The sequence below is a fragment of the Macrotis lagotis genome, chromosome 8 (assembly GCF_037893015.1).
Source record: "Macrotis lagotis isolate mMagLag1 chromosome 8, bilby.v1.9.chrom.fasta, whole genome shotgun sequence".
Classification (NCBI taxonomy): domain Eukaryota; kingdom Metazoa; phylum Chordata; class Mammalia; order Peramelemorphia; family Peramelidae; genus Macrotis; species Macrotis lagotis.
Genome location: NC_133665.1, coordinates 180,429,792 through 180,453,842, shown reverse-complemented (window position 1 = coordinate 180,453,842; position 24,051 = coordinate 180,429,792).

Genomic DNA, 24,051 nt, shown 5'->3' with positions numbered 1-24,051 from the left:
GTAAAAACGTTACTTGTACAAAAATATTTATAGCAGCCCTGTTTGTGGTAGCAAAGAATTGGAAATCCAGTAAATGTCCTTCAATTGGGGAATGGCTTAGCAAACTGTGGTATATGTATATCATGGAACACTATTGTTCTATTAGAAACCAGGAGGGACAGGATTTCAGGGAAACCTGGAGGGATTTGCATGAACTGATGCTGAGTGAGATGAGCAGAACCAGAAAAACACTGTACACTAAAAAAAACACTAACAGCAACATGGGAGTGATTTTCAACCTTGAAGGACTTGCTCATTCCATCAGCGCAACAATCGGGAACAATTTTGGGCTGTCTGCAAAGGAGATTACCATCTGTTTCCAGATAAGGAGCTGTGGAGTTTGAACAAAGTGCAAGGACTATTCCCTTTAATTTAGAAAAAAACAGATAGCTTATTGTCTGATCTTGTTACCTTTTAGACTTCTCTTCTCTTTAAGGATATGATTTCTCTCTCATCACACCCAATTTGGATCAAGGTATAACATGGAAACAAAGTAAAGACTGACAGAGTGTTTTCTGGGGGTGGGGAGGGAGGAGGGAAGCAAGATTGGGGGAAATTGTAAAACTCAAATAATATATTTAATAAAAATAAATTTTAAAAAGTTCTTTGATGTTCTGACATCCAAAACAGAATTCTAATGTTCTCTTTTCCACTAATATAACCTGTTCCCCAAATTGCCCTGTTTCTTTTCAAAGCACAATTCATAGTTCCATTCTCTCAATTTTGAAACCTGGGTATTCTCCCTAGGTCCTCACACTCACTCAAACTATATGTCCAATCAGTTCACAATTTGACCATTCTTCTCTCCACCATATCTCTTCCATCTGACCCCTGCTCTCTGCTCACACAAATTTCACCTTATTTCCTGCCTCAATGATCTCTTACATAGATAATGGCAATAGCCTCCCATTTTAGAGTCCCTGCTTCTAGTCTTTTCCATTATGTCCATCTTCAACTCAGCAGCTACCAAAGGAATTTTCATAAGCTCAGCTCCCATCTTGTGACTCTACTACTCATTGAAGCCCAGTGACTCCCTATTGGCCTCTAGAATCAAGTACAAACTTCTCCAGTTGTTTTGAAGATCCATTAAAACCTTTTCTCAACCAATATTTCCTGTCTCAGTGGACATTACTCCCTGTCTTGAAGTCTCCAACAGTAGCTGGTTTTCTCTCTGCTCCCCACAAAAAATTTTTGCCTCCTATCTCCCTGAATGTGTCCTAGACTCCTTCCTCATCTTTGCCTCACTCACAAAATGAGGCCACAAGGCATAGATTAAAATAAAATGAACATGGGGAGATACAATGTTGATGGAAAATACTTCCAATCTAATGGGGAAAAGGCAGAGAAAGTAATTACACAAAGAACCGTGATACAGGGGAAATGGAGAATAGGTTCAATGACAAGAAAATTCCCAAAGACTATGAGAAATCTGAGGAGGGACACAGGACTTTTCTTTTCCTTCAACACTCAACACAAACATCACATCTACATGAAGACCTCTCTTTTTAACCCAGCCAGCTAATGGTGGCCTCCCTTATTTCCCCTTGCATTTGAATTCCTTATGTTTTTATGCATTTATCCACAGCCTGGGAGTGGATGGGGAGCCAGTGCCCAAGCTAGTGTGGGTCAGTGTCAAATCTCCCTTGCCCTGGGATAGTCTCTTTAGCTCTGTACTCCAACTGTCTCCCTAGGATAATAAATAGTAGAAAAGATGTCCAATGCAACCTTCATAGAGAAAGATTCCTCACCTGGGGGTTTGGAGGGAGGTACACTTTATCAGGGAAATCCTAGGTGGACTTGAGAATGTACCTATTCTTTCCTTTTAGAGTTTTTGCATATTAAAAAATTTATACAAATCCCATATATAGATATATAGATATAAAATGTATATAAAATATGTATATACAGGTTTGTATATATATATATATATATATATATAATATATATAAACATATGTAAATAAAAATGTTTCTAGCATAAGGGAAAAACAAAACAGATTCCACCAATTCTTGCTTTCTTTCCTTGAGAAGCCATTGAAAATCAAATCTTTTACAATACCTATAGTGTTAGCAAAAAACAGCCCTTCTCTTGGATTGTATAATGACTCTGGAGAAGGTATCAGCCCATCATTCCTGGCTTCTCATTGGCTGGAGTTTCTGAAAAACTGCATCAATATTCCCTAGGAACAGATTTCCTCCATTCATGTCAGGGGGTCAGAGAGTGTAGGAGGGAGGTGGAAAGTCAAGGGGCTTCATTATCTCTTCCAAGCCCTCACTCTCCCCTACCCCATATATCAAATAATAGCTTTCATAGACATTTCTCCAAAGTTCTGCTATTTTCTCTCCTTACAGCTACAAGCCTTGTATCTCAGAAACCTTAATCTGCAGCACACTGTCCTGTCATAGCCACCCAAACCACCAGTCAGATCAAATTTTTTACATCTTTTTCATATTTCTATATATGGTTCCAAGTACGTAAGTGAGATTTGTATGAGATTAAAGAGGAGGAGAGATAATGTGACTTAGTCTTGATATTAAAAGATCTTGTCCCACCTATGCATGGGATAGGTCTTGACCTGTGTGTCCAGGAGAGAATTGAAGGGGCTAGTCTATAAAAATGAATGGGGAAAGCATTACATCCATATTGCCCTAAGGATAAATTAAATTTTAGCATGTCCTTTAATTATTGAAATATAGTCTTCTCAAAATGGGTTCACAAGTTTCCTTAGTTGGCCACCTGGCATAGATCAAAGTAAAATGAGTATGGAGAGATGGGGTGTTGATGCAAAGTATGTCCAATCTAATGGGTAAAAGGCAGAGAAAGTATTTACACAAAGAATTGTGATACAGAAAATGGAGAATAGGTTCAGTGTCAAGAAAATTCTCAGACAAAAGACTTTTCTTTTCTTGCTCTTTTCTTCTACTTCTTCTTCTTCTTCTTCTTCTTCTTCTTCTTCTTCTTCTTCTTCTTCTCTCTCTCTCTCTCTCTCTCTCTCTCTCTCAACTTAACATGTTGTTGGATTCTATTATCACCCCTTAATATGTGTATTCCCAGGCCCAGTCTCTCCTGAACTTAAGACCCATCCCAACAGCTCCCTCCAGATATTTCAAATTGCAATATCCCACAGAAATCTCAAAATCAACCAAATGACATCCAATAGGGCCAGGTATTAGTTTTCTGACTTATGGATAAATAATCAAGTTCACAAGTTTAAGATGAGAGAGACAAGATTCATAAATTTATATTGAAAAGATCTGTGGGTTCTGGGGCACTTGGAGGCCAAGATAGGTGAGTATTGTGGTAGCAGCCAATCAATCAGCCTTATTCAATCACAAACTATTAAAGAGGGCAGAGATTCCATGACTAGGGAGGTGGGGGACAGTCTCACAATTCTCTGCCTTTCTTAGAGATCACCTTGAGGATTATGTTCAATTCTGGGAATCAGGTTGAGTAAGGATATTGAAAACATGGAGTGTCCAAAAAAGAGCTGCCAGGAGTGGGGAGGGTCACCTCTTCATGTCCCAGGTGCCTCCACTGAAGGATCTTGGAATTTTTAGCACAGAGTAAAGGAAAATAAGAGTCAGCTCCAAGTATACTTAAGGATGTAACAGGGAAAAAGAATTGATCTGATCTGTCTGGACCCCACAACAAGGATTATGGGATGGAAGCTGGAAAGAGGCTCAACAAGGCTCAAGGGTAGTAAAACCTGCCCAACTTCCTACCAATAAGAGCTAATCAGAAAGTGTCAAAGGGGAATAGATTGCCAGAAAGGAGGGGGGTGAAGATGAAGCCCCACCTGGATGGGTTTTCAGGAGAGGTGGGAGGATCACTTATTATGTTATGGTGACGATATCCTTAGAATATGAAGTATTCTAGGAGTCTATTGGATCCTGACTAAATTGCAAAGTCTGTAGATGCTCTGGCATCCTAAACAGAACTCTTATATTCTCCTCCTACAAACGGTACCTATTCCCCAAAAGCTGTTGCTCTGATTCTGTTCAAAGCACAATCCATGCTTCCAGTCTCTCAATTTCCTAATCTGGATAGTTTCCTCCATTCTTCTCATTCTCTCACTCCACATGTCCAATCAATCCCCCATCTGGTCTCTCCATATCTCTTCCACCTGACCCCTGCTTTCTCCTCACACAGCATCACCTTATTTTAAGGTCCAATCACCTCTTATTCAGATAATGGCAATGACCTTCTAGTTAGGGTCCACCTCCAGTCTTTTCTCACTCAGTTAATTCTCAACTCAGCAGGTACTAAAGGAAGTTTCAAGAACTCTCATCTTGTCACTCTCTTACTCAGGGAGGTACAGTAGCTCCCTATGGGCCTAGAATCAAGTACAGATTTTACCAGTTGGCACTGAAGATCCTCTAAAACCTGGGCTCCATCTACCTTCTCCACCTCAACGGACATTACTCCCCAATTTGATGTGTGCAATACAAACTAGCCTTCTCTCTGCTTCCCACAAAGTCTTTTGCCTCCTGTCTCCTTGAATTTAAACTGGTCTCCCTCCTCACCTCTGCCTCACTCATTCCATTATTTCTTCCAGCCCTTGACCCAAGCATCACTTCTATATGAAGCCTTCCTTCCTGAGAACAGACCTGCTAGTGGTTGCCTTCCCTATCTCCAGTGCATTTGACTCTCTTGAATTTTTTCCCTTCATTCTTTTATCTAGAACATAGGAGTGGATGGGGAACCAGGTATGAGTCAAATCACAGGCGGAGTTGAGGATGTGCCTATTCCTTTTCATTTAGGTTTGAAATATAAAAGAATTCATATATGCATATAAATTTTGGGGTCTATGTGTTTGTGTGTGTATATCCAGAGCTACATATTAACATATATGAACATATATAAACATGGATATGTATGTGGAAATTATAGACATATATATGTAAAGATATTTGTATACCCAGAGTTTAGCACAGGTCAGGAAACATAACAGGTTCCATCAATTCTTATTTGCTTTCCTTGAGAAACCAATGAAAACCAAATCTCTCCCAAAATGTGTAGAGTTAACAAAAAGCAGCCCTTCTTCCCTGGTCTGTCTAATGAGTCACTTAGTCTGTGGCGCACATATCTGCCCATCATTTCTGGCTTCTTATTGACTGGAAGTTCTGAAAACCTACATCAATGTTCCCTAGCAACACTCTTCCTCCATCCATGTCAGGGGGAGCAGAGACTGTGGGTGTGGGGTGGAGAATCATGGAGCTGCATTGTCTCTTCCAGGTCCATTTTAAATGATGGGTGATTTAGTGATGGAAAGTTAATTGGAATTAGCAGCAGATTAGTATTAAAATGCCATTCCCCAAATTCTATTCCAATACTTGCATTCAGGAGAGCTAAACCTGAAAATATGTCGTGATCAGAAATAATCACTCCTTGTAACCAGGAGAGGAACCCAGTTTTAGGTTTTTGGCATTTCTTTATTTATTTTTGCCACATTTGTTTTCAGTTCTTGACCACTTCTCCTTACACTCTATTGATCAATAAAAAAGAAAATAAAAGATAATTCTTTATCAGCTACAAATCCCCATCTTGGTTCCTTCCAAAGCAGGTCTCCTTAGGTCTCCTGTTTCATCCTCAGCTCCTCTGACATCATGGCAGCTTCGCAGTTCATGGAGCAGAGTCCATATTCTTTCAGAGTCATCAGCCAGTTTGTCAAACAACATTTATGAAGCTAGTATTGTAAGGCAAGCACTAAGCACTGTGCTAGGGAGGCAAAGAAAGCCCCAAGCAGCCCTGTCCTTGAGGAGCTCCCAGTCCAGTGCAACTAATTCTGTACCAAAAATAGCTACAAGAGGTGACTTGGGGAAGGTCATCAGAAATGGCCAAATTCTAAAATTCCCAGATCAGTTCACTGGTGTGTTGACTTTCTACACTTGTCATTGACAAAATATTAATGATGCAAATTAAAATTACAAGTGCGCTGTGCATCCTTTTTTTTTTTTCAGAGAGCTAATTGTTACCCATGTCCCAGCACACCCCTGCTCACCCAGTTCTGTCTTTTCTCATTCTTTCAACCAAAGACTGGTCTCTTTATTCCATAAGAAGGTACAAAGCACAACTATGAACTTCCTCTTCAGGATTCCTTTCCATGTAAAGAGCAATTCACATCATCCCCTGCTCAATACTTCTTCCCCCAATAACTCAAAGGCAGGTAGCCTTCTTTGCAAGTGCCCTTCATCTCCTGCCTTTTCCTTTGTTCCAATAGATTGCCCCTAGTTCACTATCTCTCTGTATTAAAAAAAAAAAACTCTTCTCTCCATCCCCCTCCTTATATATCGGTGCCTTTCAGTATGCTTCCCATACCTTAGTGAGCCCATTCTTTAAGAATCTTTCACTAGTCCCTCAAGCTAGCACCCTCTATCTCCAGTCCATTTCCCAATGGCACATCTAGGAAAAAAGACTTGTCTGCTCTGTTTGACTCTATCCGATCTTTTCATTTAGTCCTTAACCTTTCGTAATCCATTTTGTAGACTCCTCGATTGAAACTCTTCCACACTAAAGGCACAAATTATCTATTAATTGGCAATCCAACAATCTTGTCTAGGATCTCATCTTCTCCCCTCCCCGGTGGACTTCCCACTTCCTACCATCCTCGACTTCTAGATACTCTCTCTGACTTTTGCTGATCCTGTGCTCTCCGGGTTCTGTTCCCTCTCTGCCTAACCCTTTCTCAGACATTTAATGATCAGGTAGAGGTAGATCAACTATATCAGAGCCTCTAAATTGGATTGTTCCCCAGTCACTTCTTTTGGTTGATTTCTTCTTCATTCCACCTCTTCTTTCTTTCTTTTTTCTTCTTCTTCTTTGTCTTTCTTTTCCTTCTTCCTCTTCTTAATTCTTCATCTTCTCTTTCTCTCTGTCTTTATCTCTCTCTCCTCTGTCTGTCTCACTCATTGTCTCTATGTGTCTCTGTATCTATGTCTCTTCTCTCTCCTCTCCTCTCCCATCCCTCCTCTCCTCCTCCTCCTCCTCCTCCCTCCTCCTCCTCCCTTCTTCTTCTTCTTCTTCTTCTTCTTCTTCTTCTTCTTCTTCTTCTTCTTCTTCTTCTTCCTCTCTCTCTCTCTCTCTCTCTCTCTCTCTCTCTCTCTCTCTCTCTCCACATGTGTTTGGATTAGAATTATCTGGCCATTCACCATTCCACCATGTCTCTTCCAACTGACCCCTGCTCTCTCCTCGAATAACCTTTACCTTATTTGCTGCCCCCAATGTTCATTTAGATAATGGCAATGGCCTCCACTTTAGGGACCCTGCCTCAAGTCTTTTTATAATCAACCAATTTACAACTCAGCACCTACTAAATGGATTTCCATGAGCTCAGCTCTCATCTGGTCACTGTCTTACTTAGTGATGTGCACTGGCTCCCTATGGGTTCTACAATAAACTACAAACTTCTCCAGTTGGCTTTGAAGATGCTATAAAACCTAGTCTCCACCTACCTTCCCTACCTCAGCAGACATAACTCCCCATCTTGAAGTCTGCAATATAAATCAGCCTTCTCTCTACTACCAACAAACAATCTTCCACCTCCTGTCTCCCTGAATTTATACTGGACCTCCTCATCACCTTTTCCTCACACAACTCTTCTTATCCTTCAACACTGAATCCAAAGACCATTTTGACATGAAACCTTGCTTTTCTAATTCCATACCATCTTAATGGTGGCCTTCCCTAGCTCTCTTGCTTTTGATTCCCTTGAATTTTGTCTCTTCATGTTTTTTTTCCCTAGGAGTGGAAGGGGAGCCAGCCTCAGTGGTATTATAGGTCATTATCAAAGCTCCTTTTCTTGGGACAGTCCCTTTAGCTCTATTCTATAAGCATCTCCCTGGCAAGATAAATAAAAGAGAGTGTACCAAATGAAACCTTAATAGCCATGATTTCTTAACTGGTACTACCCTGTATCAGGGATATACCAGTCAAAGTTGAGGATGTATTATTCCCTTTTTATTTAGGTTTTTAATATATAAAATAGTTTATACAGAAATCCTTATATATTTTCTCTCAATATATCTATCATCTATCTAGCTATCTATCACTATCTATTTATCTATAATCAGCAGGTCATATAAATAAAGTTTATATATAAAAAAGACATAAAGATAAATATATTTGTGGCATATATATACACATATATGCATATATGTATAATTATACATTTATAAGCTTATATGTATGTGTATAAATATATTAGTATCCCCAGAACCTAGCACAGGTTAGGAAAACTAACAGATTTATCAATTCTTGCTTGTTTTCTTTGAGAAGCCATTGAAAACCTAATCTTTCACAAAATGTACAGAATTAACAAAAAAAAGCCCTTCTCCACTGGACTGGATAATGAGTCACGCAGTCTCTGGTGCAGATATCAGCCCATCATTCCTGGCTTCTCATTGGCTGCAGTTTCTGAAAACTTGCATCAATTTTCCCTAGCAACACTCTTCCTCCATCCATGTCAAGGGGGATCAGAGACTGTGGGGGTGGCATGGAGAATTATGGGATTTCATTATCTCTTCCACTGCTCCATCTAACAAAACACAGAAGTAAACAATGACTTTCACAGACTTTTCTCTTAGAATTCAGCCATTTTCTCTCCTTACATGTACAAGCCTGGTCTTTCAGATGTCTCCTCCTGCAACACTCTCGTGACATACCCATACAATCTATCATTTAGGCCAAAATTTCACATTTATTTCATCCCTCGACATTTGGTCCCAGGGATATACTTGAGATTTGTGATGTCAGAGAACAGGTAGGAAAATATAACCAGGTCTTGATATTGGAAGACCTCGCCTCACATTTGCAAGGGACTTGACCAGAGGTTTTGTCTTGTATCTAATAGAGAGATTTCAAGGGATTAGCCTATAAAAACAAATGGGAATGAAAATAAACGGGAAAAAATAGAATGTTTCTTTTAATGACTTAAAAGTATTTTTCTGGTATGGGGTTCAAAGACTTCCCTAAATATCTACAGGGTATCAGACAAAATAAATAGTTAAGAAACCTCACACTACACTAAAGCTGGATGAGGCAATGTTGAACCAAAGTAGAAACCCTGCCCTCAAAGTGCTTCCAATCTAATGGGGAAAATACACAAAAAATATTTACACAAATACCGGTGATATAAGGTGGTTGGAGAATAGTTCAGTGTAAAGAAAAGATCCAGGTGAAGGACTCTGAGAATTCTGATGAGGGACACATGACTTTTCTATCACAGCAAAAGGAAGAAAGGGAACCAAAGTGAGGGGGCCAAAAGACACAGCCCAGGCAGTAGAATCCATGGTTACCTTGAGTGGAGGTCTCCATATATTGAGGGTCTTGCTCCTTTTTTTCCTTAATTCCTTCATCCAGCCCAGAGCTCAGTACACAGTAGACACTTCATAAATGCTCACTCTATGTGTCATTCACTCAGCAAGCATTAATTAAGGACCTACTATAAATCAGAGACTGCTGAGGACAAAATAAAGGTCAAAGGCCATTTCCTTCTCTCAAGGAGCTCCCAGTCTAATTAGAAAGAGAGCAACCAGTTCAGTCTGTCCAAACAAGATACAGACAGGAGAGATGGGAGAGAATCTCAAAATGAAGACCATGAGGATTTGGTAAATTCTGGATGAGTTCTTGATGGCAATGAAATTGAGATTAGCTGCAGGTTATTTTTAAAACCCCCTTCCCCAATAACGATAGGAATAATGGAATCCAGGGTAACTGACCCCTAAATCTTGCTAGATGAAAAGGAATGAAGATATTACTCAACACCACTTTGTGGCAGAGAGAGGACCCTAGTTTACTTTTTTTCCATCTATTCATTTATATTTGACATATTTATAATCAGTCCCCCTGCCTTGCTTCTTTCTCCTTATATTTTTTGCAAGGCAATGAGGTTCAGTGACTTGCCCTAGGTTACCCAACTAGGTAATTATTAAGTGTCTGAGGCTAGATTTGAACTCAGGTCCTCAGCAAAATAAACCCTATAAGTGATTCCAGAAGCATGTCTCCTCCAGTCTCCTGCTTGTCTATGGGTCCTCTGATATCATGGCAGCTTCACAGGCACGGAACAGAATCCAGTATCTTTGAGGGTCAGCTAGTTGGTCAATCAGCATTTTTGAAGCTCCTACTGTTAACAAAACAGTGTTGAAAAAGTGTTGAAGTTACAGCAAAGGCCCAGAGTAGCCGCTGACCTTGAAGATCTTCCACTCCAGTGAGGGAGATAAGTTACAAATAATTCTATGCCAGTAACGCACATATGAGACACCTTGGGGAGGACCAACAGAGGGAAGCTGGTTGCTCCAGAGGCAATAAGGGAGATGAGGAAAGGCTTCCTGGAGAAGGTGAGATGGTAGCTGGGACTTGGATATGACAGGGAAATCAGGAGGCAGTTCCAAGAGGCCTGGAGGACAGCCAAAGGGAAAGTCTAGAACTGAGAGGTGGGGTGACTTCTGTGTCACTGAATGGAGGAAACATGGGAGGAGTAGAATGGGAGATGGGAGAAGACTGGAAACTCTGTGTGTTTGTGTTTGTGGATGTGGGAATGGGTAGGGAGCAGTAAGCAAGGCCAGGTCATGAGCAGTGATGAAAGCCCAACAGAGGATTCCATATTTGACCCTGGAAAGGATGAGGAAATACTAACTTTTATTGATCCTCATAGTGACATGGTCAGTCATCAATGTGGAAGCCAAACCCTCTCATGATCTCTCTCTGGTTCCAGCAGACTATCTCCTAATTCACTCTTTAGCTCTCTATAAAATCCTTTTTCTCCCTTCCCCTCTTCATATACTGGATCCCACCAACATGCCTTCAAACATACCCAAGTGTCCCCCATTTTTAAGAACCTTCACCAGTCCCTCAAGTTAATATCCTCTTTATTTGACTCCATTTCCTAATGAAATATTAGATCCAGAAAAAAGAGAAAGTTCTTAAGCATGGGTACTCAGATAATAATATAGATTTAGAGTTGACAGGAAACTTGGAGGATGGCCCCAGTGGGAGATCTAGAAGAGATTGTCTGCTCTCTTTGACTGTATATCTAATCTCATTTCATCCTAAAGCTTTTGTAATCTAGGTTGTAGCTTCATCCCTCAACTATCCTACAAAACACCAATATTCTGTTAATTACCATTCTTCTTCCCCTCTCTGATGCACTTCACCCTGCTGACCCTCCTCTCCTCCTGGAGACTCTCTGGGTTTCACTGATCCTGGTCTTGCCTGGTTCTGCTCCTGCTGGTTGACTCCTCAAACTTCTGATGATCAGCTACATCAACTATATCACACCCTCTAAGTATGACTGTTCCCCAGGCTTCTTTTCTTCTCCCTCTTCATCTTTTTTTTCTTTTTCTTCATTGTCTTCTTCTCCAACTTCTCCTCCTCTCTCTTGGTCCCTCACTTTTTTGCACTTAGTCATTTTTTGTTTGAATTTCAGTGTGTCTAAAACTGGCCCTTTCTCTTCTCTCTCTCTCTCTCTCTCTCTCTCTCTCTCTCTCTCTCTCTCTCTCTCTCTCTCTCTCTCTCTCTCTCCCTCCCTCCCTCCCTCCCTCCCTCTCTCTCCCTCACTGTCACCATACCAAAATTTGGATTGAATTTTTCACCATTTAGCAAATGACCCCCAGATCTGTATTTCCAATTCCAGTCCCTCCTGAGCTTCAGGTCCACTTCACCAGCTTCCTCTTGAGATATTTCAAATAGTAAGATACCAGAGAAATTTCAAAACCAACAAAGGACATCCATTAGAGACTGTTGTTCATCATCTCATTGAAAAAACTCAACTTTACAAGTTTAAAATGAGAGACACACATGCATCAGTAGTTTTTCTTAAAAGATATGGGGGTTCTACTGCTCATTGGGCCCAATGGAGAGGAATATAGTGTTGGCAGTCAATAGACTTTATTCAATCCCATGATGCATCAATGACTGTAGAGATGGAGCATTGTCCCACTATTCTCTGCCTTTCTCAAAACTTATCTTGAGCATTATGTTCAGCTCTGGGTATCATAAGATGTTGACTAAAAACACTGAAAACATGGAAGTGTCCAGAGAAGAGCAATCAGGAAGGTGAAGGGTCATCTGTTCTTTTCACACATGATCAACTAAAGGAGCTTTGATTGCTAAGTCTAAAGGAAGGGAGCAGGAGGGGAAACCTGAGAGCCATCTTCAAGTATAGCTAAGGATGTGGCAAGTGAACTAGGATGAGAGCTGGTCTGTTTGACCCCAGAAGAACAAACCAGGGGGATGGGGTAGAAGCTGGAAAGATGAGGCTCAAGAAGGCTCAAGGTCTGTAAAAACCGCCCAACTTCCTTCCATTGAAAATTGGTCCAAGTAGTAACAAAGGGTAATGGACTGGCAAAGAAAATCGATAGATGAAGAGGCACACCCGGAAGGGTGTCTTATAGAGGTTGAAAGATCACTTTATTTATGTTATAGTAGATTCCTTTTGGATAAGAAGTCTATTAGATGGCTATTGCATTGTAACAAACTTGAAAATTCTTTGGTGCTATGACATCCAAAACAGAACTCTAATCTCTTCCCCACTAACTTCACAAATTCCCCAAATTTCCTGTTTCAATTTCAAAACCTGAGTATTCTCCTCAATTCTTCATAGACTTCCTAGACTTCATAGCCTCTCTTAGACTACATGGCTAATCAGTTCACAATCTGACCATTCTTCTCTCCACCATATCTGCTCCCTGCTCACACAAACTTCACCTTATTTCCTAACCCATAGATAATGGCACTAGCCTACCATTTAGGGTCCCTGCTTGTGGTGTTTTCCATTATGTCCTTCCTCAACTCAGCAGTTACCAAAGGAATTTTCATAAGCTCAGCTCTCATCTTGTGACTCTCCTATTCATTGAAGCCCTATTGGCCTCTAGGATCAAGTATAAACTTCTATAGTCATTTTGAAGATCCATTAAAACCTTTTCTCCACCAATATTCCCTAGCTAAGTGGATATTACTCCCCATCATGAAGTCTCCAATATAAGTTGGTTTTCTCTCTGCTCCCCATAAACAATTTTTGACTCCTATTTCCCTGAATGTATCCTGGACTTCTTATTCATCTTTGCCTCACTCACCACTTCTTTTCCTTCTACACTCAACACAAACACAACTTCTACAAGAAGACTTCCTTTTTGAACCCATACCAGCTAATGGTGGCCTTTCCTATTTCCCTTGCATTTGAATCCTTTGTGTTTTTTATGCCTTTATCCACAGCCTAGGAGTGGATTTGGGGAGCCAATGTCCAAGCCAGTGTGGGTCAGTGGCAAGGACTGCTCTAGAACAGTCCTTCATGTCTGAGCCCCAAGCATCTCCCTGGGATGATAAATAGCAGAGAAGATTCCCAATACAACCTCCATAGAGAAAGGCTCCTCACCTGGGAGGTTGGGGGTACCTGTCATCAGTGACTTGGTGGATGTGAGAATGTGCCTACTCCCTTTCCATTTAGGGTTTTTTCCATATTAATAAGCTTATACACATTCTATATGTATGCATATATCTAGAGCCACATAAAAACATTGCTGTAAAAATGTATATAAAGACCATATGTGCACAGGTTTGAATATATATATGTACATATACATATATTTCTAGTACAAAGGCAAGAACAAAACAGATTCCACCAATTCTTAATATCTTTCCTTGAGAAGCCATTGAAAACCAATTCTTTCACAAAACCTACAGAGTTAACAAAAAAGAGCCCTTCTCAGTTGGATTGTATAATGAGTCACTTAGACAGTCTCTGGAGAAGGTATCAGCCCATTATTCCTGGCTTCTCATTGGTTGGAGTTTCTGAAAACCTACATCAATGTTCCCTAGCAACACTTTTTCTCCATCCATGTCTGGAGGGATCATTGAGTGTGGGGGTGAGGTGAAAAGTCATGGAGCTTCATTATCTCTTCTAAGCCCTCACTCTCCCCTACCCCATCTATCAAACAATAACTTTGATAGACATTTCTCTGAAAATTCTGCCATTTTCTCTCCTTATAGGGACAAGTCTGGTCTCTCAGAAACCTACAGCAAACTCTCATGTCATAGCTACCCAACCTATACTTGAATCAAAATTTTACGTGTCTTTCATACTTCTATATATGGTCCCAGCTACATAGGTGAAATTTTTGAGATCAATGAGGAGAGGAGATAATGTGCCTTAAACTTGATATTAAAAGATCTTGCACTACCTAGGCAGGGGACATGACCAGAGACCTCTTGACCTGTGTGTCCTGAAGAGATTTCAAAAGGTCAATCTATCCAAATGAATGGGAAAACATTGCATCTTTATTTTCCCTAATCATAAATTAAAATTTAAGATTTCCTTTATTATTGAAAAATATTTTTTTCAGAATGGGTTCAAAGGCTTCCCTAGATGCATGATGGATAGATCAAAATAAAATGAGCATGGAGAGATACAATGCTGATGGAAAGTACATTCATTCTAATGGGGGGAGAGCAGAGAAAGTATTTACACAAATAACTGTGATACAGGGGAATAAGTTCAGTATCGAGAAAATTCCCAGACTTAAAGACTATGAGAAATTTGAGGAGGGACACGATTTTTCTGGAGTTCACAGCAAAAAGAAGAGAGGGGAACCCTGGTGAGGAGGATAGAAGTCACACCCACACAACCCAAGAGTAGATAGTTACCTTTAATGGAGGTCTCAAAATATTTGGGGTCTTGTTCTTTTGTTTTTTGCCTTTGGATTTTCTCATCCAGCCAAGAGCTAAGAACACATTAAACACTTCATGGAAGCTCACTCTAAGAGTAAGACACTCAATAAGCATTAATTAAGGGCCTAGAGTGTACTAGACACTGTTGGAGACACAGAGAAAATGGAAAAGGCCAAGGAACTTCCAATCTAATGGGAAAGAAAACATAATTTTTAGTAACAAGCTATAGACAGAAGAGATCAGAGAATCTCACAGGGAAGTCACTGAGGATGGAGTAAATGATGATTGATTTATTGCTTGAAATTAAATTGTAATTAGCCCCAGATTATTATAAAAAGCACCCTTCCCAAAATCAGATATAATACCTTTTTTCAAGAGAACTGATCCCTAAATGCAGTCATTATCAGGAATAATCCCTCATTGTGACTGGGAAAGGAGCTCAGTTTTAGTTTTTTGCATTTCTTTATCTTGTTCATTTATTTTTGTCACATTTCTTAATAATCCTGCCTCCACTTCTACTTTCCCCCTATTGAACAATAAAAAAAAATTTTAATTCTTCCAATAAAATAAAGAACAATAATTGAGAGCCCTTCTCAAACTTCTGATGATCAGCTAGATCAACTCTAATTTGTTCTCTAAATATGAAATGTTCCTTAGGAACACTTTTTCTTCTCTCTCTCTCTCTCTCTCTCTCTCTCTCTCTCTCTTTCTTTCTCTCTCTTTCATATTTTCTCTTACCTTACCAAGTTCTTTATTTTATTATCATCTCTTAGTAGATGACTGCCAGAAGAGTATTTCCAAGCTCATTCTCTCCTGAACTAAAGACCCATCTTACCAAGTCCCTCAAGATATTTCATATTGCAATGTCCAAGAGAAATCTCGAACTCAACCAAATGACATCCATTAAGGACAGATGTTAATCTTCTGACTGGATTAAAAAAAAACTTTGTACAAGTTGAAGATGACAATAACATGAATAAACAGTTTATTCTGAAAAGATCTGTGTGTTCTGGGGCACTGTGGGGTCAATAACAGATGAATATTGTGATGGCAGTCAATCAACCTTATTTATAAGTTGCATTAAAGGGGTCATAGATTCCATGACTAGGGAGGTGGAAGATAGTCCCCCATTCTCTGCCTTTCTTACAATTCACCCTGAGGATTATGTTCAACTCTAGGAATCAGGTTGACTAAGGACATTGAAAACAGGTGAGTATCCAAAGAAGAACAGCCAGGAGGGTGGAGGGTCATCTGTTCATGTCACATGTGGCTCAACTGAAGGAATTTGGAATGTTAAGCATAGAGGAAGGACATGAGAACCAACTTCAAGAATAGATGAGGATGCCATGGAGAAAAAAAATTAATCTTATCTCTTTGATCCCTGAAAACACAACAAGGAGTGTGGGATGGAAGTTGGAAAGAAACTCAACAAGACACAAGATCAGTAAAGCCTGCCCAACTTCCTACCAATAAGAGCTGTACAGAAAGTACCAAAGGGAAATGGGCTGCCAGAGAGGAGGGGAAGGGGAAGAGGCATCACCTGGGATGGACTTCCAGTAGAGGTTGAAGGAGCACTTATGTTATGATGATAATTTCATTAAAATAGGAAATATACTGGGTGGCTATTGGATCCTGAATGAATTGAAAATTCTTAGATGCTGTGGCATCCTAAACTGAGCTCTTATGTTCTCTTCCCTACAAACTCCACCTGTTCCCCAAATTTCCCTGTTCCTGTTGAAAGCACAATCCATGCTTCCAGTCTCTCAATTTCATAACTGGATATTCTCCTCAGTTCCTCTAATTTTCTCACTCCACATGTCAAATCAATTTCCAATCTGGTCATTCATCTCTCCACCATATCTCTTCCACCTGAACCCTGCTCTCTCTTCATATAATCATCATCTTACTTCCAGCCCCAATCATCTCTTACTCAGATAATGGCAATGGCTTCCTATTTAGGGTCCTTCTCCAGTCTTTTCCCAGTCAGTTAATTCTCAACCCAGGAGGTACTAAAGGGGAGTTTAATGAACTCAACTCTCATCTTATCACTCTCTTATTCAGTGTTGTGCAGTGGCTCCCTTTGGCCTCTAAGATCAAGTACAAACTTTACCAGTTGGCTTTGAAGATCCTATAAAACCTGATCTCCACCTACCCCCCCCACCTCAGTGGACATTACTCCCCAACATTAAGTGTGCAATTCAAACTGTGCTCTCTGCTTCCCACAATCTTTTACCTCCTGTCTTCCTGAATTTATACTGATCTCCCTCCTCAACTTTGTCTCACTCAATCCATCTTTTTTCTTTAACACTTTACCCAAGCATCACTTGTATATGAAGCCTTCTCTCCTTGGGTACAGATGTGTTAATGGTGGCCTTCTCTATCTCAATTGCATTTGACTCTCTTGAATTTTTTCTCTTCATGTTTTTATCCACAACATAAGAGTAAATGGGAACCAGGTTCAAAACCACTTTGAATCACAGTGTCACATTCCCCTTGCTCTAGGACAGTCCCTTCAGCTCGGGTCTCCAAGCATCTCCCTATGATGATAAATAGCAGAAAAGGGGCCCAATGCAGCCTCCAAAGAGAAAGGGTCCTTACCTGAGAGGGTCACGTCTCAGTCAAATCACAGGAGGAGTTGAGGATGTGCCTTTTTCCATTTTTCTTTAGGTTTTTAAAATATAAAAGAATGTCTATAGGTACATATATTTATATTTATGTTTATATGCATAAATCTAGAGCAATATTGATATTATTGATATATAAAAAATAAATATAGATATGTATAGGTAGAATATATAGAAAATATGCATATTTTGTATATATCTATATAGATGTAAATATGTTTGTATCCCCAGAGCCTGGCACAGGTCAGGAAAAATAACAGGTTCCATCAATTCTTACTTGCTTTCCTTCAGAAGCCATTGAAAATCCAAATCTTTCACAAAGCCTATAGACTTAAAAAACAGCCCTTCTCCAGTGGTCTGTATAATGAGTCATTAAAGTCTCTGGCAAAAGTATCTGCCCAACATTCCGGGTTCTGAAAACCTGCATCAATATTCTATAGCAACACTTAACCCATGTCAGAGGGGAACAGAGATTGTGGGAATGGAGTGAAGAATCATGGAGCTTCATTGTCTCTTCCAGGCCCTTGTTAAATGATGGGTGATTTATTGATTGAAATGTGATTGGAATTAGCAGTAAATTATTATTAAAATCTCCTTCCCTAAAATCTATTTAATATTTATTTTCAGAAGCTGTCATAATCAGGAATAATCCATCATTGTAACTAGGAGGGTACCCCAGTTTTAGGTCTTGTTTGCATTTCATTACTTGTTTATTTATTTTTGCCACATTTATTCTCATTCCCTGTCCACTTCTCATTTCAGTCTATTGATCAGTAAAAAAAATGAAGATAAAAGTCAATTTCTCAACTTACAAAAATCCTGACATTGGTTCTTTCCAAAACATTTCTCATTAAGTCTTCTGGTTTATCCTCAGATCCTCTGGCATCATGGTGGCTTCAAAACTATGGAGCAGAGACCAAAATCTTTCAGAGTCATCACTCAGCTGTTCTACCAGCATTTATGAAGTTATTATTGTAAGACAAGCACTAAGTGGGAAATTCTGGGGATGGAAAGAAAGCCCAAAGAAGCTCCTGTTGCTTTGAGTTCCCAGTCTAATGAGGGAGAAAACATGCCACCAATTCTGTCCCAACAATAGATATAAGAGATGACTTAGGGACAATCAACAGAACTGGCCAAATGCAAAAATGATCAGGTCAATTAGCTGTTGTGCTGATTTTCCACATTCATCATAGATGAAATGTTAACAGTGCAAATCTAAATTATAAATGTGCTGTTTGTGCCTTTTTCTGGGAGTTGATTGTTAACTATTTACCAAGGCAACTCTCTCTTATCCCATTCTTCCAACCAAAGACCTGGTATCTTTCTTCAGTAAGAAAGTAAAAAGAACAACTCTAACTTTCTCTCAGAATTCCTTTTTGTGGACAGTGCCACTGGCATCATCCCCCACTCAATACTTCTTTCCCCAATATCTCACAGGCAGGTAATCTTGCTCCTTGTCAAAGCTAACCCTTTTACATAGGCTATTCATCTCCTACCATCTCCTTTGTCCCCTAATTCATTCTTTATCTCTCTTTGAAAACCCTTTCTCTCCATCCCCCCTTATCTCCAAACATAACTAAGTGTACTCATCTTTGCAAATCTTCACTGTTTCCTCAAGCTAACATTCTTCTGTCCATTTCCCAATGAAACATCTAGAAAAAGAGATTTGTCTGCTCTGTTGGACTCTGTATGCCATTTTTTTCATTTAATCCTTAAACTTTTGTAGTTCTGTTTGTAGGCTCCCTCTCAATTGAAACTCTTCTAACCTAAAGGTATAAATTATCTATTTATTGACAAATCCAATAGTCTTGTCTCAGGTTTCAATCTTTTCCTCACTGATGCACGTCACCCTTCTAACTATCCTCTCCTCCTGGAGACTCTTTCTACCTTTGGCTGATCCTGTTCTCTCCAGGTTCTCCTCCTGCCTGACTGACTCCTCCTCAAACTTCTGATGATCAGCTAGCTCAACTCTATCATGTCCTCTAAATATGAGAGTTTCCCAAGCTCTTCTTTTGTTTTTCCTTCTTTCTTTTTCTTCTTCTTTCTTGTTCTTCTTCTTAATTCTTCATCGTTATCTTTCTCTCATCATTATTTCTCTCCTCTTTGTCTCTCTGTCTCACTCTTTGTCTCTGTGTGTCTGTTTCTGTCCATGTGTTTCTCTCTCTCTCTCTCTCTCTCTCTCTCTCTCTCTCTCTCTCTCTCTCTCTCTAACATTACCATGTTTTTTGGATTGAATTATCACCTCTTAGCATGTGACTCCAAGACGTGTATTTTCCACCCCAGGTTTTACTGAAGTTAAGACCAACCTCTTAAGATATTTCAAATTGCAATGTCCCAGAGAAAACTCAAAATCAACAATATGGCATCCAATAGGGACAGGTGCTTCACAAGTTTTAAGATGAGAAAGACATAGATCAATGGTTATTTCTGAAAAGCTCCATGGGATGGGGTGGACCATAGAATCAATATAGAGATGAGTATTGTTGAGGCAACCAATCAACCTTATTCAATTACGAACTGCAGGGGTACAGATTCCATGACTAGGGAGGGAAGTGATAGTCCCACTCTTCTCTGTCTTTCTTATAGCTCATCTTGAGCATTGTGTTCAGCTCTGGAAATCATTGCTGATTAAGGACATTTAAAGCATGGGAGTGTCCAAAGAAGAGCAGCCAGAAAGGTGAAGGGTCATCTGATTGTTTCACATGTGGCTCAACTGAAGAAATATTGGATATTAAATCTGGACAAAAGAATAATTGGGGGGGGGAAACTTGATAATTATCTTCAGATAGAGGTAGGGATGTCAAAGAGTAAAAAGGACAGGACTGGGAGAATAGGGTTGAAGATGGAAAGAGGCTCAACAAGACTCAAGGACAATTGTCCATCTTCCTATAAATGAGAGCTATCTAGGGAGGGTCAAAGGGGAATGGGCTGCCAGAGAGAAGGGGAAGGGGAACAGGCACCACCCAGAAAGGTTTCTAGAAAAGGTTGAAAAAACCCTTATTATTTATGTTATGGTGGGGATTCCTTTAGCAAACGAAGTGCACTAATTGTTTTTTGGATCCCAACTAATTGAAAATTCTTTCATGCTGTGACATCCAAAACAGAACTCATATTCTCCTTCCCACTAACTCCACTTCTTCCCCAAATCACCCTCTTTCTTTACAAAGCACAATTCATGCTTCTAGTCTCCCACTTTCATGACCTGGGTATTCTCCTCAGTTCCTCACACTCTCTCACTCCACATTTCCAATTATTTCTCAGTCTGGTCATTCACCATTCCATCATATCTTCTATCTGGGTTGTTCTGTCCTCTCACAACCCTATAACTTACTTCATACCCCAATCATCTCTCACTTATATAATGGCAATGGCCTCCTCTTTAGGGTCCCTGCCTCCAGTCTTTTCCTAATCAATCAATTTACAACTTAGTAGCTACAAATGGATTTTCATGAGCTCAGCTCTCATCTTGTCACTGTCTATCTTACTGATGTACAGTGGGTCCCTATGGGTTCTGTGATCAAAGACAAATTTCTCCAGTTGACTTTGAAGATGCTATAAAACCTGGTCTCCACTTATCTTCCCCACCTCAGCAAACGTTGCTCCCCTCATGAAGTCTGCAATACAAACCAGCCTTCTCTCTGCTTCCCACAAACAATCTTCTACCCCCTGTCTCCCAGAATGGATACTGGACCCCCTCCTCATCTTATCCATCAACATTCAATCAAAACACCATTTCTACATGAAGCCTTCCTTTCCTAATTCCATCTTTGCTAATGGTGGCCTTCCCTTGCTTTTTCCCTTGAATTTTGTCTTCTCATGCTATATCCACAGCCTAAGAGGGGAGGGGAGCCAATCTCAAAGCCACTTTGAGTCAATATCAGTCACTTTGGGGTCCCCTTAGGTCTGTGCTCTAAGTATCTCCCTGTCATGGTAAATAACAGAGAGAATACCAAATAGAACCTTAATAGCCAAAGGTTCCTCACCTGGTGGCACCCTATATCACTGAAATCCTAGGTAAAGTTGAGAATATGCCTATTCCCTTTACATTTATGTATTTTAATATATAAAGAGTTTATATAAAGATACTTCTATAGTTATCTATAAGTCTATCTTTCTAGCTATCCATTTATATATAATTGCAGCTACCTGTTAATAAAGGTATATTTAAACAAAGACATAAAGATAAATATATTTGTGGCATACATGCACACATATATACATATATGTATAATTATACATTCATAAGGTTATATGTGTGTGTTTAAATATATTTGTGTCCCCAGAACCTAGCACAGGTTAGGAAAACTAACAGATTCCATCAATTCTTGCTTCCTTTCTTTGAGAAGCCATTGAAAACCAAATCTTTCACAAAACCTATAGAGTTAACAAAAAAGAGCCCTTTTCCACTTGTCTGTATAATTAGTCACTTAGACAGTCTCTGGCAATTATCTGCCCATCATTCCTGGCTTCTCATTGGCTGCAGTTTCTGAAAACCTGCATCAATATTCCCTAGCAACACTCTTCCTCTATCCATGTCAAGGGGGATAAGAGACTGTGGGGGTGGGATGGAGAATCATGGGGCTTCATTATCTCTTCCAGGCCCTCACTCTCCCCTACCACATCTAACAAAAGACAGAAGCAAACAATAATTCCCACAGAATTTTCTCCTAGAATTCAGCCATTTTCTCTCCTTACAAGTACAAGCCTGGTCTTTACAATGTCTTCTCCTACAGCACTCTCTCATGTCATACCCACACAATCTGTCACTTAAGACAAAATTCTACAGATATTTCATCCTTCTACATTTGGTCCCAAGGACATACTTGAGATTTGTATGGTCAGAGAAGAGGTGGGAAAAAATAACCAGGTCTTGATACTGAAAGATCTTGCCTCACCTATGCTAGGGACTGGACTAGAGGTCTTGACCTATGTCTCCTAGAGAGATTTCAAGAGATTGGCCTGTAATAATGAATGGGAATAAAAATAAATGTGAAAAAAAGTATTATTCTTCTGGAGTGGGGTTCAAAGGCTTCCCTACATGTCCACAGGGTACAGAACGAAAATAAACAGTTAAGAAACCTCAACTACACTAAACCTGCATGCGACAATGTTGAAACAAAGTAGAATCCTACCTTCAAATTGCTTCAATTCCAATAGGGAAAATGCACAGAGTATTTACACAAATAACAAGGTGGTTGGAGAATGGGTTCAGTGTAAAGAAAAGGTCCAAGTGCAGGACTCTAAGAAATCTGAGGAGGGAAACATGACTTTTCTAGACTTCTCAGCAAAAAGAAGAAAGGGAACTATAGAGGGGAGGGCAGAGGGCACAGCCTAGGCAGTAGAGTCCATGGTTACTTTGAGCAGAGGTATGAGCATTTTGAGGGTCTTGCTCCTTTGCTTTCTAGAATTCCCTCATCCAGCTCAGAGCTCAGTATACAGTAGGCCCTTCTTAAATGCTCACCCTATGGGTCACTCACTCAACAAGCATTAAGAGCCTACTAAGTGCCAGACTCTGCTGAGGATAGAAAGAAAGGCCACAGGTGATTTCCTTCTCCCAAGGAGCTCCCAGTCTAATGGGAAAGGGAGAAACCAGTCAAGTCTGTACAAACAAGATACAGACAAGATGGAGGGGAGAGAATCTCAAAAGGAAGACCATGAGAATTTGGTAAATTCTGGATGGTTTATTGTTTGCAAAGGAATTGAGATTTGCAGCAGGTTATTATTAAAATTCCCTTCCCCAAAACCATTGGAATAATAGTTTTCATGGTGCCTGACCATTAAATCCTGCCAGATATAAAGGAATGAAGGAATTATTCAAACCCACTTTGTGGCACCTAGTTTACTAGAGGACCCTAGTTTACGTTTTTACATCTACTCATTTACTTTTGAAACCTTTATAATCAATCCCCCTATATATCTTCTTTTGCTTCATTTATTTGTTTTTGCAAGGCAAGGAGGTTCAGTGACCTGCCCAAGGTCACACATCTAGGTAAATATTAAGTATCTGAGACCGGATTTGAACTCAGGTCCTTCTGACTCCAGGGATGGCATGTATGTGTATATAATATATATATATATATATATGTATATGTATATATGTATATGCATATATATATATATATACACTTCCATTCCCCTTATTAAACAAAGAAATAGAAGGAAAATCCTCATAATAAATATATAGAGATGAGCAAAAGAAACCCCAGAAACATGTTTCCTTCTATCTTCTGATTGTCCATGGATCCTCTGACACCAAGGCAACTTCACAGGTCATGGAGCAGAGTCCAAGGTCTTTGAGGGTCAGTTAGTTGGTCAGTCACAATTTTTGAAGCTCTATTAGTAAAACCCTAAATCTTGAAGGTACAGAGAAAGTCCAAAGCAGCCCCTGCTCTTGAGGCCAGAAAACATACAGACAATTCTATGTCAATAACATAAACATGATATGACTTGGGGAGGATCATCAGAAGGAAGGTGGTTGCTCCAGAGACAATAAGGGAAATGAGAAAAGACTTTCTGGAGAAGGTGGAATGGTAGCTGGGACTTGGATATGACAGGGAAATCAGGAGGAAAGGAGGAAGGAGAGAGTTCCAGGAGGCCAAGGGACAGCCAGTGGAAAAGGCTAGAACTGAGAGGTAGTTTGTCTTTTGTGTCACTGGATGTTAGGAGACATTGGAGGAATAGGGTGGAAGATGTGAGAAGATTGGAAACTGTGTGTTTGTATTTATGT